Source organism: Triticum urartu, chromosome 1A, assembly GCF_056163025.1.
Source record: "Triticum urartu cultivar PI428250 chromosome 1A, HENAU_Tu73, whole genome shotgun sequence".
NCBI lineage: Eukaryota > Viridiplantae > Streptophyta > Magnoliopsida > Poales > Poaceae > Triticum > Triticum urartu.
Window position 1 is genome coordinate 293,391,893 of NC_141873.1, and position 21,025 is coordinate 293,412,917.

The window sequence follows — 21,025 nt, forward strand, 5'->3', positions numbered from 1 at the left end:
ATCTTCAACGTCGCCAAACTCTTCCAGTTTTGTTCATATCTCTGATGGGCTTCTTCCGATCATGCTTGTCCTTCTCAAGTTCTTTTGCCAGCTCAATCTCTGTTGTAGCAAAGTTTCTCGTGACGTCCTTTAATATTTCCGGAGTTGCATTCCAAACTTCCGGGTTTCAACATCCTTGACATGAACCATGGTCATACTGTCCTTCAGTTCCTGACAATTCTCCGGTATCTCGAGGTTGTAGCTCCTCCAGCTTGGCTACTCTCATCTTCAGGATCCTGAGTTCCTCATGAAATACTTCCTTGTCCAATATGACTTCTTGGAGCTCCATTTTAAACTTCTTGATGTACTACTCCAGACCCTGGTGATACACTGGCTAGGGCTAAAACTTCATCTTATGATAGGTGCTCCATCAGCCTTCTTCCATCAAATCCATTCTGATGAAATGCATCCTTAACTCAGCACGGTGACAATAGCATCAGCGGCGATGACCTCACGGATAACCGTGTTTCTGCCCTTGTCATTGCCATGAGCTATCTTCCATAATTGATATCCCCTGCCTTAGGGTTTTCTTTGACAAAACTTCGAGTTCTCATACTCCTTGTTTCAGTCTTTCTCTGATACACCTTGATCTCGGGTATTGACAACTTCCATAGTCTGCCAAGCTCCATAAGGGTAGCCTTCCTAGGTCATACAATTCTGGGAATTCTTCAGAGCCTTCAATTCTCCTAGTCTTCAGAGTCTTCAACCGTTGTAGTTTCCATTATTCAGATGCACAGTAAAATCCTCTTCATTCCGAAACGGTCTTAGTTGTCCAATATCTTGTACTTCTTGGAGTGGTCTCATCAGTCTAATCTTCGTGTGGTCAAAGGGGGAAAAGGGGTATAGTCTCACTAAAGGGAATTTTTGAATAAGCTCAGAAGAGAAGAGAGGTAAAAGGTCTTTTTGAAAGGGAAAGTTGTAGAGAAAAATCTTTGCTATGGGCTTGCCAGTTTCTAGGGTCACGTCCTACAGTCAACATGTGCTCTGATACCATCTTGTAGCGACCCGACCCGAATGGGTCAAGTCTCTGTGCTTAAGTGTCATCCCTGGATCGGTATGCTGACACACACAGTACTCGAGGATTTATAACAGAGGTAAATCACATGTAAGAGTAACGTAAATACTATTACCTCAAATCCGAAAATAGCGGAAGTAACCAGGTTGTGGATTCCCATCAACACCAACGGCAAAGTTGAGTGTAGAAATCATAACCCTAATGTATCACTTACTTGTCGTAAGATAATCCTGCAACATGAGACGTTGCAGCCACAGAGGGTCAGTACATTGAATGTACTGGAAAATTCACACCATAGAGAATGATGAATAAAGGCTATCACTACATGCATATTTGGCTGGTGGAAAAGCTCTATGGTTATAAGGTTTTTGCAAAAAGCCAATTTTTCCCTACTGCAAAGGAATACATTTTAATTAACTATCATGGTGGTTGTTGAACATTGAGAATGGTTGACAGCATTCTCAATCCCAATTAAGCATCATCATTAAAACCCAACAATATTCATTTAAAGTAACGTGATGAGATCAACAGGATAATCCAAGAACTAGATACTCAAGATGTCCATAACCGGGGACACGGCTAATCATGATTAGTTTATACACTCTGCAGAGGTTTGCGCACTTTTCCCCACAAGACTCGATCGCCTCCATTGGATTTCTCGCACTACATGGTGTTTGAGAAACGGATGACCGAGACACAGTCTTTCAGAAGCGCTAGCACCTTACGATGGATAGACCAGTACACCTACTTTCCCCTACATCTGCTAGTCTACCCTGTAAGAGTTCGCACGACTTAATCAACTATGCCAGAGCCCATAATGGCTTGTGGCCGCACACGGAAGTTTCTAGTTTGAAAAATCTCATGATCCCTTTGAGCCTGGGTGGCGGTCCAAAAGAAAACAGGCAAGTCCTGGATTACCCAGGTGCCTAGACAGGCAATCCTAGAATAACCAGGTGCCTCAATCCACCTAGATGTGTGTTTAAGTTGCCACCTTAAGTAAACCATTAATTAACAATCTCACATTTGTCATGAATACTCTCAAAACCCAATCCACGTCTACGAGCATAGCATGTCACTATAAGCATAACGTAATAGTAACTCCCAAGGTTTGAATGCAGGGCAATAGGTTCCTACCTCATCAACTACTTCCCAATACCCACATGTTATCAATCTTACTCATGCAATGTTTGAGGTTGAAACTAATGCATAAAAACTGGGTGATAAAGGAATATGATCAAAGTGTGAACTTGCCTGCAATGTTGATGAAGATGATCCGCACTCAAAAATCTTGATAGCTCTACTCGTCTCACTCCGGTCAATCTATCGTAAGCAAGCAATAGTAACCACACATAAGCAATCACTCAAAGATTGGAGAGAACAAAGAAAACAATTCGGAAAACGTCAAAACCAAGCAAATAACTCTTGCAACATAAAACAATTTCTAACAGTACCAAAATTAAGTGAATTTGGCCTTATCAGAAAGTTTAGGTCAAGAGCTTCGATTTGCAAAAAGAATCAACTCAAACGGAGCTACGAAACTCAAGTTATGATCAAACGAAGTTTGAATTCAAATCTGATCTAATACAAATTTTAAACTTTTCAAAAACATGTTTGAGTTGGATTACTGGATAGAGGAGATCGTAACGAAGAAGTGGGCGTTGGTTTCGTTGGATTTGGACTAACGAGTAAAAAGTTATGCTTGTTTGAAGAACAGGGACTATTCTGTAAATAAAGTATTCACATCTAGGTCCCTGGCCAAAATTACAGAAAAGAAAAAAAACTAAAAGGCGAACGTTCGTTTTCTATACCTAACCAGCGAACGTTCTCTAAATAGATCCTTCTAAAAGAAAATCGGTTTTTTTTATAAAAAAAACGATCTAGGTTTTTTAAAAAAAAACCAAACTAAACCAAGAATAAACCGGGGTGGTTACCGGTTCGGCCGAAATAAACCGGCGGCGGCGGATCTGTTTGAGCTCCGGCGAGGGCCGTGCGGCTCCGGCGAGCGGGGTGAGGCAAGCCGGCGGCTCCGGTGTGGCTGCGAGGCGGCGACATCGGCGGCGGAGAGCGGCGCGGTGGCGGTGGCACGGCGCGGTGGCGGTGCAGCAGCAGCGAGGCACGGCGGCGGCGGCGGCGGATCTGCGGGGTGCGGCAGCGGCGAGATGCGGGGCGGCGCGGCGAGAGGCGGGGAAGAGGAGAGAGGGCCGGGGCGGGGCCGAATTTATAAGAGGGAGGGGCGATGGCGTGCGGAAGGGGCAAGGGCGGCGCGGAGTCCGGCCATGGGACGGCGGCGGCGCGTACTGGCTCGGGACTTCGTCCCGAGCATGGGGAAGGAGGAGCTGGGCCGTGGCCTGGCGCTGGGCTAGGCCGGCCCAGTCGGGGAAAGTTTTTTTAAACGTTTTCCAGACAAATAAAATAATAAAAGCAAAAATAAATAAAATATTATATAGGCATATAATATATCAAAATTTTCAGAAAAAGATTCTCTACGACATGAACATTTTTAATACTTCAAATAAAATCCACACAAAACCAGATAAATCAAAGAGTGCTACTGGTCTATTATAATCCAACAAAAATCATTTTAAAAATACCAAAATGATTTCAAATTAATTTTTCTCCAATTTTCTATTGTAGGGAATCATGTTACCCTAATTTCCATATATTTTATTTTTGGAGAAAAATAATTTGAATAAAACTCAACTAACTCCAAATTGAAAATAAATTCAAATGAACTTTGAATTTAATTCTTTGAACTCCCAACTCATATTTCATATAATTTGAAGAAGTCATTTTATCTTCGCTCGTGAAAATCATTGAGTTGCATAAAGTTGCAGAATTGGAAATATTTTCCAAATGAAATTCAAATATTTTCAAACACCCCATTTCATTTAAATAAATGGAAGAAGTCATGTCATCTTCTCTCCAGGGTTTTGTGATGAAAAGAATTTGAATTCATGGAGATCAGAAAGCAAATATGAAAGTTTGGGAAAGTCCTTTTATTCCCTCTCATTTAACTTTCAAAAGTTTCGAATTCAGTCACTTTCAGACAATCAATCAAACAATCAATCAAATCTATCTATTTATTATAACATTCCAAAATTTAGAATTTTGGGATGTTACAAAGATATACCATTTGTCTTTGATGATGATTGTGTAGAAGCATTTGAAATACTTAAGAAAGCATTAGTCTCTACACCTGTTGTTCAGCCACCTGATTGGAATTTACGCTTTGAAATTATGTGTGATGCTAGTGATTATGCTGTAGGTGCTGTTCTAGGGCAAAGAGTTGATAAGAAATTAAATGTTATTCATTATGCTAGTAAGACTCTAGACAATGCCCAAAGAAATTATGCTACTACTGAGAAAGAGCTTTTAGCAGTTGTATTTGCTTGTGATAAGTTCAGATCTTATATTGTTGATTCTAAAGTAACTATTCAAACTGATCATGCTGCTATTAAATACCTTATGGAAAAGAAAGATGCTAAACCTAGACTTATTAGATGGGTTCTCTTGCTACAAGAATTTGATTTGCATATTGTTGATGGAAAGGGAGCTGAGAACCCCGTTGCAGACAACTTGTCTAGGTTAGAAAATATTCTTGATGACCCACTGCCTATTAATGATAACTTTCTTGATGAACAATTAAATGTTATAAGTACTTCTCGTAGTACTCCATGGTATGCTGATTATGCTAATTATATTGTTGCTAAGTTTATACCACCTAGCTTCACATACCAGCAAAAGAAAAAGTTTTTCTATGACTTGAGACATTACTTTTGGGATGACCCACATCTTTATAAAGGAGTAGATGGTGTTATTAGATGTTGTGTACCTGAGCATGAACAGGAACAGATCCTACGCAAGTGTCATCCGAGTCTTATGGAGGACACCACGCTGGAGATAGAACTGCACATAAAGTACTGCAATCTAGTTTTTATTGGCCTACTCTCTTCAAGGATGCCCGTAAGTTTGTCTTGTCTTGTGATGAATGTCAAAGAATTGGTAATTTTAGTAGACGTCAAGAAATGCCTATGAATTATTCTCTTGTTATTGAACCGTTTGATGTTTGGGGCTTTGATTATATGGGACCTTTTCCTGCCTCTAATGGATACACACATATTCTAGTTGCTGTTGATTACGTTACTAAGTGGGTAGAAGCTATTCCAACTAGTAGTGCTGATCATAACACTTCTATTAAAATGCTTAAAGAAGTTATTTTTCCGAGGTTTGTAGTCCCTAGATATTTAATGACTGATGGTGGTTCACACTTTATTCATGGTGCCTTCCGTAAAATGCTTGCTAAATATGATGTTAATCATAGAATTGCATCTCCTTATCCCCCACAGTCTAGTGGTCAAGTAGAGTTGAGCAATAGAGAGCTCAAATTAATTTTGCAAAAGACTGTTAATAGGTCTAGAAAGAATTGGTCTAAGAAACTTGATGATGCATTATGGGCATATGGAACCGCATACAAAAATCCTATGGGTATGTCTCCGTATAAAATGGTTTATGGAAAAGCATGTCACTTACCTCTCGAACTAGAACATAAGGCATATTGGGCTATTAAAGAACTCAACTATGATTTTAAACTTGCCGGTGAGAAGAGATTATTTGATATTAGCTCACTTGATGAATGGAGAACCCAAGCTTATGAAAATGCCAAGTTGTTTAAAGAAAAAGTTAAAAGATGGCATGACAAAAGGATACAAAAGCGTGAGTTTAATGTAGGTGATTATGTATTGCTATAAAACTCTCGTTTAAGATTTTTTGCAGGAAAACTTCTCTCTAAATGGGAAGGCCCCTATGTTATCGAGGAGGTCTATCGTTCCGGTGCCATAAAAATCAACAACTTCGAGGGCACAAATCCGAAGGTGGTAAACGGTCAAAGAATTAAACATTATATGTCAGGTAATCCCATAAATGTTGAAACCAATATTATTGAAACCGTAACCCCGGAGGAATACATAAGGGACACTTTCTGGAATGTTTCAGACTCCGAAAAGGAATAGGTATGTGGTACGGTAAATAAACCGACTCCAAAACAATTTTTAAGGCAATATTTCTCCATTTTGGAATATTTAGAAAAATAGAAAAATAAGTAGCAGTCCGGGAAGGACACGAGGGCCCCAAGAGGGTGGTGGGCGCGCCCTACCCCCTGGGCGCGCCCCCCTACCTCGTGAGCACCTCGTGTGCCTTTCGGACTCCGTTTTCTTGCACGATAGGTATTTTGGTCGGTAAAAATTCATTATATATTCTCCCGAAGGTTTTGACTCCTGTATCACGCAAAAATCTCCTGTTTTTTTTGAGCTGTTTTTCTGACAGATCTAGATTATCATGACGTCCCCAAGCGCTTCCAAGGACAAGTTCTTCGAGAAGGTCATCAACCCTTACCTCGCGGAGGTGCTGCGACACCCTCAAACCATTGAGATGCGTGATGGGTTGCTGCACATCCGCGATGTTGAGGGACCAAAGGGAACCAGAAGCATGGAGACGAGGCTCGAAGCAATGGAGCAACAAATTTTCAAGTGCCAGGGGATGGTGGAGCATGGAATCAACGCTAGCCACACGATGCTCGTAGAGTTCACTAACAACTACAAGCCGGATGCCAAGAACACCGAGGAGGCCATCTTCAAGCTATATGAGAAGATCGAGCACCTCCAAGCCCAAATCTATGACCTGCAAAACCAAAATTGTGAGTATGAATATAGATTCAAAAGAATGAGTTTGGCTGCAGATTCGAGGATTCCGGAGACTCGATCATCCTTCTATGATGGTGAACCTATGCCTTGGAAGATGGATGACAAGCCCACATCATCATGTAACATCCCAAATTTTCAATTTGGAATGTTATACACTAGATCATATGCATATCATATTTTTCTTGCATTTTGGTTGATCCTAGAAATTTCACGCAACTCAAGGACCCTCGGAGAGAGTTGGAGATTTCGTTATTTTCATATTTGAGAGTTTTCTCGAATTTTGAAAATAGGATCATTTGATTTATTTATTTTATCTTCAATAATTTTTCCAGTGTCAAAATATATGAGAGAGGGAATAATATGACTTTCCCAAAATATAGGAAAAATGAAGATTTAATAAATAGATCACATTTTGTTTGCCGGAGTTTATTTGCATTTTATTTGGATAGGGAAAAATGCGCGTTTTCAAAAATTTTAGGTCCGGAGAAAAGTTCATTTTGTTCGGCTCATTTTTAGGAGTCGAGGAAAATTTACTTTATTAGTTTTGGAGTCCGGTAGATTTTGTTTTTCTGTGTTTTCCGAGCGCGGAACCGTTTAAAAAAAAATCAAAGTCCAGCGCCTTGGGCCAAAGGCCCAGCCGGCCAAGGCTATGGCCAAGGCCATCGCTAGCCGCGCGCCAGGCGCAGGCGCAGGAGGCCGCCGCCGCCTCTTGATTCTACCGAATCCTAGTAGGACTTTTGTCCTACTTCCGTATATTCCTTTTCTATTTCTAGATCTTTTCCTTTCCTTTTTTCTATTCCTATTCCTAGTCTAATTCCTTGCCCTCTACCCCAAGTAAACCCCTCCCCTCCCCAATATAAATACCCAAGCACCCCCCCTCTAAACACATCAAATTCCAAGCCTCTCTCAACCCCAAGCACTCCACCCCTCACCCGCGCGCTGCCCTAAGCTGCCGCCCGCGCCCTGCGTCACCGCCGCGCCGCCGCCTCACCCGCGCCGCGCCGCCACCCCACACCCGCGCCGCCGCCGCACCTTGCCGCCGCCGCCCACGCCCACGCCGCCGGAGCCCCTCGCCGGAGACCTCGCCGGAGGTAGCCCCGCGCTACATCTATTCTTTTTCTCGAATCGTTTTCTTCTAATCGTTCCGATTCTTTTCTTCTCTAAACCATTCCAGTTTTCTAGATCGGTTTTTCGTTCGGTTTTCTTCTCTGAAACCCTAGATCGGATTCGTTTTCTTCTCCGATTTAGTTGCCTTTGGACCGTTCGCCGGTCCGTTCGTCCTAACGAACGTGATCACCGGATTCTTCTAGGTTAACGACGTCCGTTTGTTTAACCGTTCTTCTTTTTCTTTTCGTCGGATTTATTCCGCGATCGCGATCTCAGATCCGATCTTCTTCCTAGTCTTTCTTTTCGCTCGTTTATCGGAATCAGGTGATTCAAGCGCCTGTAGTTTCGTCTCGAAACCGCCGTTCCGTCTAATCAACTTGAACAAGCTTTTGCTACAGTAAAATTTTGACCTAGATTCAACTTTCTAGAACCGAGTTGTTTTCTTCTGCCGCTTGTTTTTCCGTCGTTTGTTCGGTTCGTTCTTTCTTTGCAACCGGAGTTCTTAAGTTGAACTTTCTGGTTCATTCTCTTGTTCGAGTTTTACCTGTGCATTAGATGAGTACTTATTGTATGCTTGTTGTTTGTTTGCGATAGATTACCCGGATTGTGCCGCCTGTTACTTCGAAACCCTAGGACTCGCAGATCATCATCAAGGCAAGTAACACTTTGATCATACCTTTTCTACAACCCATGTTTTATTGCATTAGATCAATCCTCACACATTTCATGATTAGGATCTAATTAAATTGTGGGATGGGAAGTAGATGAGGTAGTACCTATTACCTGTATTATTATGAAACCTTTGGGAGTTACTCTACGTTTGCTTATATTGCCATGCTATGCTAGTAGACGTGGATTGGGTGAGTGATATCCATGACAGATGTGAGATTGATAATTTTAATGGTTTATCTAAGGTGGCAACTTAAACACACATCTGGGTGGACTGAGGCACCTGATGTCTATCAGGACTTGCCTGTTTTTTTTGGACCGCCACCCAGGCTCAAAGGGATCATAAGATCTTTCATGCTAAATACTTACGTGTGCAGCCACAAGCCATTATGGGCTCTGGCATAGTTGACTAAGTCGTGCGAACTCTTACGGGGTGGACTAGCAGATGTAGGGGATGTAGGTGTACCGGTCTACCCCACAAGTAAGGTGCTAGTGCTTCTGAAAGACTATGTCTCGGTCATCCGTTTCTCAAACACCATGTAGTGCGAGAAACCAAACGGAGGCGATCGAGTCTTGTGGGGAAAAGTGCGCAAACCTCTGCAGAGTGTACAAACTAATCATGATTAGCCGTGTCCCCGGTTATGGACAACTTGAGTATCTAGTACTTGAATATCATGTGAATCTCGACATGTTACTTCTAATTAATATTGTTGGGTTTTAATTGTACTTTTAATTGGGATTGAGAATGCTGTCAACCATTCTCAATGTTACACAACCACCATGATAGTTAAATAAATTTATTCCTTTGCAGTAGGGAAAAACTGGCTTTACGCAAAACTATAACCATAGAGCTTTCCACCAGCCATATATGCATATAGTATAGCTGTTTCATTCCATTACTCTCTATGTGTTACTTTGCCAGCATATTCCATGTGCTGACCCGTTTTCGGGCTGCAACATTAATGTTGCAGACTTTTCAGACGACGAGTAAAGAGCTTTTAGGTCGTGGCCCTATACTCAGTGATGCCGCTGGAGTTGATGGACCCATTTATCTTCCGAGTCTTCCGCTGTTATCGATATTAGATGGCCTTCAACCATATTTATTGTAATAAGTTCTTTTTGAGCCATCGATGTAATAAGTGTGTGATTGCAACTCTGCTATAAAACCTCGATGTACTGTGTGGTGTCAGCATTACTGATCCAGGGATGACACCGTAGCACAGTAGACGTGATCCATTCGGGTCAGGTCGCTACACATCAACAACACCTTCACCTTCTTCACCAACAAAGAAGGAGATATAATCACATGGGTATGGGCACTCCCCTTGGAAACTGCCAAGCTTGGGGGAGGTGCCCCGGTATCGTATCACCATCACAACTCCTATCTTTATCGTTTTTCTTAGTTCGGTCCTATTAGAGAATAAAGTTTATGGCATGATCTAGTTTTGAGTTTGCTTTATGATATCTCTTTGTAATTGAGTCCGTGAGCTATATATAATAAAGATTAGTGTTGAGTCAAGGGCTTGATTATTTTGCCATGATCTTGGGTGAATAAAAGAAAAAGAGAAAAGAATAAAAAGAAACAAAAATTTCATATTGATCTTATTGAGAGTAATGACTTCACATAGAAAGAGTATGATGATTAAAAGTTGTTGGGAGTTGGCAGACATAGCTTTGGTCATTGTTGCAATTAATAGGAAGTAATAAGGAAAGAGAGGTTTTCACATATAGATATATTATCATTGACATCTTTTATGATTGGAGCACTCATTAAAATATGACATGCTAAAGAGTTGATGTTGGACAAGGAAGACAACGTAATGAGTTATGTCTTTCTTATATCTGAGATAAAGTATGTTGTCATGGATCCTCTAACTTGTTGAGCTTGCCTTTCCCTCTCATGCTAGCCAAATTCTCAGCACCAAGTAGAAATACTACTTGTGCTTCCAAATATACCTAAACTAGTTTGCCATGAGAGTCCACCATATCTACCTATGGATTGAGTAAGATCCTTCAAGTAAGTTGTCATCGGTGCAAAGCAATAAAAATTGCTCTAAATATGTATGATTGATTGGTGTGGGAGAAATAATCTTTATATGATCTTGTGATGTGGAAGTAATAAAAGCGACGGACTGTATAATAAAGGTTCATATCACAAGGAGCAATATAAAGTGACGTTCTTTCGCATTGAGATTTTATGCATCCAACCATAAAAGCGCATGGCAACCTCTACTTCCCTCTGTGAAGGGCCTATTCTTTATCAATATCTTCTACCTTATGCAAGAGTCATGGTGATCATCACCTTTCCTTTTTCATTTTATCCTTTGGCAAGCTCAGCATGTTGGAAAGAACATGATATATATATCCAATTGGATGTAGGGGAGCATGAACCATTATTGTTGACATTACCCTTGAGGTAAAGGGTTGTGGGGCAAAACTATAAGCCCCTATCTTTCTCTGTGTCCGATTAAAACTCCATAACCACAAGTATTGCATGAGTGTTGGCAATTATGGAGGACTAAATGGTAGTTGAGTATGTGGACTTGCTTTTTAGCTCCGACATAGACTCTTTCTGACGTTATAATAAATGGCAATTGCTTCAATGACTGAGATTATGGTTTGTCGGAGCCCAATAAGGTTTATGATTTATACTTTTGCATTGTGAATAGATCATCACTTGAACATAAGTAATCATATGACAAAATCTATATATGTTGCTGTTATGAGAATTATCATGATGCCTTCATGTCCGTATTTTATTTTTATCGACGCCTCTACCTCTAAACATGAGGACATATTTATTGTTATCGACTTTTCGCCTGAGGACAAGCGAGGTCTAAGCTTGGGGGAGTTGATACGTCCATTTTGCATCATGCTTTTATATTGATATTTATTGCATTATGGGCTGTTATTTCACTTTATGTCACAATACTTATGGCTATTCTCTCTTATTTTACAAGGTTTACATGAAGAGGGAGAATGCCGGCAGCTAGAATTCTGGGTTGGAAAAGGAGCAAATATTAGAGACCTATTATGCGCAACTCCAAAAGTCCTAAAACTCCACGAAACATCTTAAAATAAATAAAAAAATCCTCGCCAAAGATGAAGGCCAGGGGCCCACACCCTGCTCACGAGGGTGGGGGCGCGCCCCCCTCCTAGGGCGCGCCCCTACCTCGTGGGCCCCCTGGTGGCTCTTCGACGTCCATCTTATCCTATATGAAGTATTTCGATGAGAAAAAAAATAAGAAGGAACTTTTTTGGACGTGACTCCGCCGCCACGAGGCGGAACCTTGGCGGATCCAATCTAGAGCTCCGGCAGAGCTATTCTGCCGGGGATACTTCCCTCCCGGAGGGGGAAATCATCACCATCGTCATCACCAACGCTCCTCTCATCAGGAGAGGGCAATCTCCATCAACATCTTCACCAGCACCATCTCATCTCCAAACCCTAGTTCATCTCTTGTATCCAATTCTTGTCTCAAAGTCCGAGATTGGTGCTAGTAGGTTGCTAGTAGTGTTGATTACTCCTTGTAGTTGATGCTAGTTGGTTTATTTGGTGGAAGATCATATGTTCAGATCCTATATGCATATTATTACCCCTCTGATTATGAACATGAATATGCTTTGTGAGTAATTACGTTTGTTCCTAAGGAAAAGGGAGAAGTCTTGCTATTAGTAGTCATGTGAATTTGGTATTCGTTTGATATTTTGATAAGATGTATGTTGTCTAGCCTCTAGTGGTGTTATGTGAACGTCGACTACATAACACTTCACCATTATTTGGGCCTAGAGTAAGGCATTGGGAAGTAATAAGTAGATGATGGGTTGCTAGAGTGACAGAAGCTTAAACCCTAGTTTATGCGTTGCTTCGTAAGGGGCTGATTTGGATCCACCTGTTTCATGCTATGGTTAGGTTTACCTTAATAATTTTGTTGTAGTTGCGGATGCTTGCAATAGAGGTTAATCATAAGTGGGATGCTTGTTCAAGTAAGAACAGCACCCAAGCACCGGTCCACCCACATATCAAATTATCAAAGTATCGAACGCGAATCATATGAACGTGATGAAAACTAGCTTGACGATATTCCCATGTGTCCTCGGGAGCGATTTTCCTATTATAAGAGTTTGTTCCGGCTTGTCCTTTTCTACAAAAAGGATTGGGCCACCTTGCTGCACTTTATTTACTTTTGTTACTTGTTGCTCGTTACAATTTATCTTATCACAAAACTATTTGTTACCACTTATTTCAGTACTTGTAGAGAATACCTTGCTGAAAACCGCTTATCATTTCCTTCTACTCCTCGTTGGGTTCGACACTCTTACTTATCGAAAGGACTACGATAGATCCCCTATACTTGTGGGTTATCACTTACCGAGTTGTTACAAGACCATGGTTTTGAAGTTGGGCTAATCGACCCCACTCTTTTTACTAAGAAGGTCAAAGGGGAGTTGTTTGTGTGCCAATTATATGTTGATGATATTATCTTTGGTTCCCCTAACAAAGCTTTCAATGAGGAATTTTCCGCTCTCATGACCTCAAAGTTCGATATGTCTTCCATGGGAGATTTGAAGTTCTTTCTCGGGTTCGAAGTGAAGCAAAGGAGAGAAGGAACCTTCATCAACCAAGCCAAATACACTCAAGACATGCTCAAGAGATTCAAGCTAAGTGATGTCAAGCCGACTTCCACTCCCATGCCCACCAAGTGCCAACTTGACATTGATCCCAATGGTAAAGCAGTGGATCAAAAGGTATATCGCTCCATGATTGGCTCCTTGCTTTACCTTTGTGCATCTAGACCGGATATCATGTTGAGTGTGGGAATTTGTGCATGGTTTCAAGATGCACCTAAGGAAAGTCACTTTGTGGCGGTCAAGCGAATCTTTTGATATTTGGCTCATACCCCAAACTTTGGCTTATGGTACCCAAGAGGAGCAAACTTCAATCTTGTAGGTTATTCGGACTCGGATTGGGCGGGAGATAAAGTGGATAGGATGTCCACTTCTGGAGGGTGCCAATTTCTCGGTTGCTCTTTGGTGAGTTGGTCTTCCAAGAAACAAAGTTGTGTGTCTCTCTCGTCCACCGAAGCAGAGTATGTGGCGGTTGGTAGTTGTTGTGCACAACTCTTATGGATGAGGAAAACTTTAAAGGATTATGGTATCATTTGTGACAAAGTGCCTCTTTGGTGTGACAATGAAAGTGCAATCAAGATTTCTCTCAACCCGGTGCAACACTTCAAGACGAAGCATATTGAGATCCGGTATCACTTCATCCGGGATCATATTAGGCGAGGAGAGATCGAGCTCAACTATGTAAACACTCTTGATAACCTTACAGACATCTTCACGAAGCCCTTGGATGAAGCAAAATTTCGTGAGTTAAGGCATGAGCTAAATATCATTGATTTGAGCAATGTTGCTTGAAACCGTGCACACCCCACCATACTCAACTTGTTATCTTGTTTAGGTGTAGGCATGGACATAGGGGGAGTGTTGTTCTCTCAATGAACTCTCCCTCCCCCCATTATGCATAAATTGATCAACTCTTTCACATTAGCAATTTTGATGGCACTTGTGCTTCAAAGATGAGTTTTGGTCATGGGCCCAAGGATAATTCTTGGCAGTGCCATACCAATTGACTCAAACATAGGTGGCTCCGGCCACCGCCGTCTCCTTGGAGAGGTTCTCGTGGTTGGTCTTTGTTGTCTCTTTCTTTCTTTCTCCGTGCTGAGCGTGTTCGTGCGGTGTCTCGTTCGCTTGTCGTTCTTTTTCTTGCTTAGCCCTCCTTTTCTTTTCTTTGTTCTTGCTTCGTTTTGAGCTCACGGTACTACCGCGGCCATCCACTGTACTACCGCTTGTGGAGTGCGCGGTACTTCCACACCCAGCGCGGCAGTAATTTTTTACTGCCTCCTGGGGGAGCGGTACTACCGCTTTGGTGTGGCACTTCTGCCCGAGCGGTACTACCGCGATGATATGTGGTACTACCGCGCTGCCGAGGGTTCATGGGGATAAAGACTCGGGCAGGGGGAGTTCCAACTCCCCCATACCCATTCGTCTATCTCTCTCCCCACTGCCTCTCTCTCTCCTGCTCAAGAACGGCGCCGAAGAGCCTCGCCGGATCTCCGTCCCCGGCTGCTCTCCTCGGATTCCAACCGGTGGGATCATTCCCCACCACTTCCTCTTGCCATGGATCAAGGTCTCTCCCCAAATCCCTCTCTTTTTTGTTCGTGCTATCACTTCTAGGTTTTGGGGAGATGCATGTTGATTCTTGAGATTTTAGGCCAAATCTTTGCAAGAGTAGGATGTAGGAGAGTAGTGATGCGTAGAAAGTGTACTTGATATGTTGTCCTGTGGTAGATTTGATCAACCGTAGTACCGCCTTGTTGTCGCGGTTGTTCCCAGATTCATCTGCTCGGATCTGATTCCGTGCGGTACTACCGCCTAGCAGGTGCGGTACTACCGCTCCTCAGGCGCGATACTACTGCACGGGCCGCGGTACTAAGGCTCTACTGCCGCTCTGAGCCCCAGTACTACCGTGCCACCGCGTGGTACTACTGCGACTAGGCGGCACTATTTTTTTAGTATCGCGCGACCAGGCCATACTACCGCTGCTGTCAAATCTTCCTCATGGCACTTACCATATGCATTTTCTACTGGTTTCTTGTGTTTTGCTGTGGTCTTTGTTTTGACCCGTCTCGCTTCTCGTGTGTTTTTGTGCTTTGTTGAAAGTGCAACTATCCCTAGGTGGTTTTGCTAATTCATAACAACATATAGCTCATTGAGCTAATGCTATTCCAAGATGACTATTTCAGGAAAGCTCAATGATTGGCATGGCATGGATGTGAAAGTGGAACCCTCAAAATGCTAAGGAAAAAGGATTGGCTCAAGCTCAAAAGCTCAAGACTCTTCATTTTATATTTTAGTGATCCAAGATCACATTGAGTCTTTAGGAAAAGCCAATACTATCAAGGAGGGATGAGGTGTTGCTTAATGAGCCTCTTGCTTCATGTGCTTAGTGATATGCTCCAAAACCCTCAACCACTTTCCCATATCCACATATGACCTAAACCCTAAGCCAAACTCAGTCCTACCGATTCTTTCTATCCGGCGCCACTGAGTTTCACTTGTCATAAGCCACTGCCAAACCCTAGCAATTCGGTTCTACCGATAGGGATCTCGGTCTCACCGAGATGGGATTGCAAACTCTCTGTTTCCCTTTCGTAACTTTTCGGTCTCACCGAAAGAGCGGATCGGTCCCACCGAGATTGCAATGTAAATTCAGTGTTTCCTTTTTGTAACTTTTCGGTCTCACCGAAAGAGCAAATCGGTCCCACCGAGTTTGCCTGACCAACTCTCTGGTTAGCTTATTACCAAAATCGGTCTCACCGAGTTTGTGTAATCGGTCTCACCGAGATTACGTTATTCCCAAACCCTAACCATATCGGTCCTACCGAGTTGCATGTCAGTTCCACCGAAAATCTCTAACGGTCACTAGGTTTACCTTTTCGGTCCGACCGAGTTTGTTGATTCGGTCCCACCGAGATTGGAAAACTGTGTGTAACGGTTGGATTTTGTGTGGAGGCTATATATACCCCTCCACCTCCTCTTCATTCGTGGAGAGAGCCATCAGAACACATACACAATTCCAACTCATATGTTCTGAGAGAGAACCACCTACTCATGTGTTGAGACCAAGATATTCCATTCCTACCATATGAATCTTGATCTCTAGCCTTCCCCAAGTTGCTTTCCACTCAAACCTTCTTTCCATCAGATCCAAATCCTATGAGAGAGAGTTGAGTGTTGGGGAGACTATCATTTGAAGCACAAGAGCAAGGAGTTCATTACCTACACACCATTTGTTACTTCTTGGAGAGTGGTGTCTCCTAGATTGGCTAGGTGTCACTTGGGAGCCTCCGACAAGATTGTGGAGTTGAACCAAGGAGTTTGTAAGGGCAAGGAGATCGCCTACTTCGTGAAGATCTACCGCTAGTGAGGCAAGTCCTTCGTGGGCGATGGCCATGGTGGGATAGACAATGTTGCTTCTTCATGGACCCTTTGTGGGTGGTTGCTTCTTCGTGGACCCTTCGTGGGTGGAGCCCTCCGTGGACTCGCGCAACCATTACCCTTCGTGGGTGGAGCCCTCCGTGGACTCGCGCAACCGTTACCCTTCGTGGGTTGAAGTCTCCATCAACGTGGATGTAGGATAGCACCACCTATCCGAACCACGGGAAAAACATCCGTGTCTCCAATTGTGTTTGAATTCTCCAAACCCTTCCCCTTACATTCTTGCAAGTTGCATGCTTTACATTCCGCTACTCATATACTCTTTGCATGCTTGCTTGATATGTATTATGTATGTTGAAATTGTGCCTAAAACTCCACTCAAACCAAAAAGGCCTGAAAATTGCAACTTTAGCACTAAGTGTCTAATCACCCCCCCTCTAGACACATCTACTTCTAGATCCTACAAGTGGTATCAGAGCTTTGGTCTCCATTTGCTTTGATCTCCATAGCTTTTGGTGGTCATAGCCTTGGTTTCACAACCTAGGAGAGTATGGCGTCTAGCGAGGGAAATTATCACCGTAGAGGTCCTTACTTTGATGGTACTAATTTTGCTAGTTGGAAGCATAAAATGAAAATGCATATTCTTGGACATAACCCCGCCGTTTGGGCTATTGTGTGTGTTGGTTTGCAAGGTGACTTCTTTGATGGGAAAGAACCAAACCGTGAAGCTACCGCGAATGAGTTGAAGATGTTGCAATACAATGCCCAATCTTGTGATATTCTCTTCAACGGATTGTGCCCCGAAGAATTCAACAAAATCAGCCATCTTGAGAATGCAAAGGAAATTTGGGACACTTTGATTGATATGCACGAAGGTACCGACTCCGTCAAGGAATCCAAGTTGGATGTGCTTCAAAGTCAACTTGACAAGTTCAAAATGAATGATGGTGAAGGTGTTGCTGAAATGTACTCTAGGCTTGCTCTCATCACAAATGAGATTGCCGGCTTAGGAAGTGAAGAGATGACCGATAGATTCATCATCAAGAAGATTCTAAGAGCCTTGGATGGAAAATATGATACCGTGTGCACATTGATCGAAATGATGCCCAATTACAAAGATCTCAAGCCAACGGAGGTGATTGGAAGAATTGTTGCTCATGAGATGTCACTTAAGGATAAAGAGGAACTTCACAACAAATCAAGTGGTGCCTACAAAGCCTCATGTGAAGCCCCTACATCATCAAGTGAGAAACAAAACTTCAATGAAGAATTGAGCTTAATGGTGAAGAACTTCAACAAGTTCTACAAGAGTAGAAGCAAAGATAGAAGCTTCAAGTTAAGGTCCTACAATGACAAAAGATCTTCTAGTCGAGAGCAAAACTGCTACAGTTGTGGAAGACCCGGACACTATTCCAATGAGTGTACGGCTCCCTACAAGAGAAGAGAAGATTCTCCAAAAAGAAGAAGCAAAGAATCACCACCAAGAGAGAGAAGGAGTAGAGATGATCGTTATGAACGAAGATACTCACGGAGAAGCAAGGATTCGAAAAGGAAGGAAAAATCATCAAGGAGCTACACAAAACGAAGACATCAAGCTCATGTTGGTGAATGGGTATCCGGCTCCGACTCCGACAGCCACTCCGAGAGAAGTTATCACTCCGACTCCGAAGATACTCAAGATGAAGGTGTTTCCGGTCTAGCACTTGTGTCAACCAACTCCTACGACATATTTGACTCACCAAATGAAGGAATTGGAAGATGCTTCATGGCCAAAGGTCCTAAGGTAACACACCTCGAGTACGTTGATTTCAATAGTGATGAAGATGACTTGTTAGGTGATGATTTGCTTGTTGACAACTCTAGTGATGAATACTATGATGAAACGTCAATTAATCATGCTAATCAAGATAAAACGAATGACAATGATAAGGAGAAGATTGAGGATCTAACTAAAGAACTAAACACTCTTAAGTTAGCTCATGAAACTATCTTCGAAGATCATCGAGAACTTTTAAGAGCTCATGAGAAATTACGCTTTGAAAAGCTCAATCTTGAGCAAGAGCATGAGTTCTTAAAAGCAATCAATGATGATCTCCGCAAGAAAAGTTCTTCTTACATTGCCAAGCGTTTACTCTTATCCACTTACATGCCTCAAGTCAAGTCTAGTAACAAGAACAAGAAAGATTCTTCCTCTAGCAGTAACAATGATCATGCTAAATCCAATATTGTTGCTTCTAGTAGTTCTCTTGATTCCACTAATGATTCTATTATCCAAGTTACACTTGAGCAAGAAAATAGCTTATTGAAGGGAATTATAGAGAAAGAAGTGTACAAAAGCCTTGCCGGGAGTAAGCAATTCGAGGAAATTGTGCGCAAGCAAGGAATGCACCGGAAGAATCAAGGTGTTGGTTTTGAACGAAAGTTCAATGCCAATGGAGTTGAGTGGGAAGAAGATCAATACCCCAAGACAAATTTTGTTCCTCAACAAGAGAAGTATGATACTTCTTTCAAGGGGACACAAGCTCAAGATGATCTTCCACCACAAGACTACAAGCAAAAAGGCAAGGACAAGCTTCAAGAGGAAATTGATGCATTTGAAGAAGCTCCTAAGACCTTAGTCAAGTGGATTCCCAAGACTACTTCAAGTTCCACTTCATCAAGTACGACTACAACTCCAAGGATTCCCATCAAGATGGTGTGGATCCAAAAGAAGAAGAACTAGAGAGTTCTTGAGGGTCACTCCGCCAACATACTTCACTCTTATAATTTTGGCAAGAACAAGTGCAATCAAATTCCACATCTTGCACTAGTTCAAGGAGTCACAAACCCTCTTGTTGGTAAGACAAGGGATAAGGTAACCTTAAAGTTTTCATGGACATCATCTTGTGCGTGCATCACTCTATGTCTATGGATATCCTTGTTTGTTCCTTGTGGGACTAACCCATGTAGGTATTGAAAGTGCAATCCACTCAAATGGATAGCTCCAAGTGATCTACATCAACATTGAGCATCCACATCTTCAACATCTACATGAAGTCATCATCGACAAAACCCGAGGTTAGTTCATCCCTCTAAGGGGGGATATCACATCTAGGGGGAGCTTTACTCTAAGACTTGAGCTAAAGCAACTCTAAAGATGTGAACACAACAATGCTTTATGTAAAAGTGGTAACCCCACTTGAGCTTAAACGATGAGTATGACCTATGATCAAGTGTTCTCACTTGACTCCTAAGTCAATATACTCATATATAGATGACCTTGTCATCGCAAATTGCTTGATAGATGCTAGAATTGGTTGTGCATGCCTTGTCACATATTTCATTTGCCATCTTATTGTGTGAGCATGCTGGTTGCATATTTTACTCATTCGAGGACATCCACTTGTTGTTTTGATTGTTTGGTTTTATTTCCTTTTGCCAAGTGGATGGACAAGAATGCCTAAGAACCTCCTCTAGCTATCTATGCTTTTCTCGTCTCAAACTCTATTCATGCTACATCAAAAAATTTGATCAAGTCAGATTCAAACCACTCTGTGTGAGGAGCGCTCGGAGTCCCCGATTCGTCATAGACTTAAACTTCCAAAACCTATTTATGATTCTCGGTCTGACCGATACCCTACTTTCGGTCCTACCGAGATCATTAAGTTGATCTAGGTTTTCGATCTCGGTGCAACCGATTTGAACCATTCGGTCACACCGAGTTGCAACAACTGTATACAGTTTTGCATCTTGGTGCCACCGAGTTGTTCCACTCGGTCACACTGACAGGGTCAGGCTATATATAGTCACGGGCAAAAATTTGGAAATTTCTCCGAACCCCTTCGCCCGCGCGATAGCTTGCTCTGCCAACTTGGTCTCCGGATCGTCTCCTCGCCGCCAGCCGCCTCCAGTCGCTGGTCTCCATCACCGTCAACGGAATTCAACACCGCCGTTGCCGCCGTAGCGAGTCTCCGCCGAACTAGGGTATGGACTCGATCACAGTGCTATTCCCCGTCTGATTCCTAGCACATTGTGTTCTTAATGATTCTTGCCACGATTGAAACACTCCTATCCAGTCAATGCGTTCGTAGATTAGTTTTGATTCGAAAATTTTAGGGTTAGGTTTCCGCCGAAACCATCTCGGACCCATCGAGTTGAAAAACTCGGTCCCACCGATTTGGCTTATGCCATTGCACAAGTGAGACTCGGTCTGACCGAGAATTACTTATCGGTGTGACCGATTTTGGAACTTTGTGAAACCCTAGCAGTCTCGGTGCCACCGAACTGTGACTCGGTCTGACCGAGTTCACTAGTTTAGGTTCCAAAACTGCTTCGATATCACCGAGTTTAAAAATCGGTAGATCCGAGATGATTGCAGTGGGAAACTAAAACTAAGTTTTTGAGTCATTCTTTTGCAAAAATCTCTGCATTTTGTGATGCTCATCTATTCTACCTCATCTATAAACTATTCACAGAGTCAGCAGTCAGCTTGTTCATCATGTCAGACCAAAGT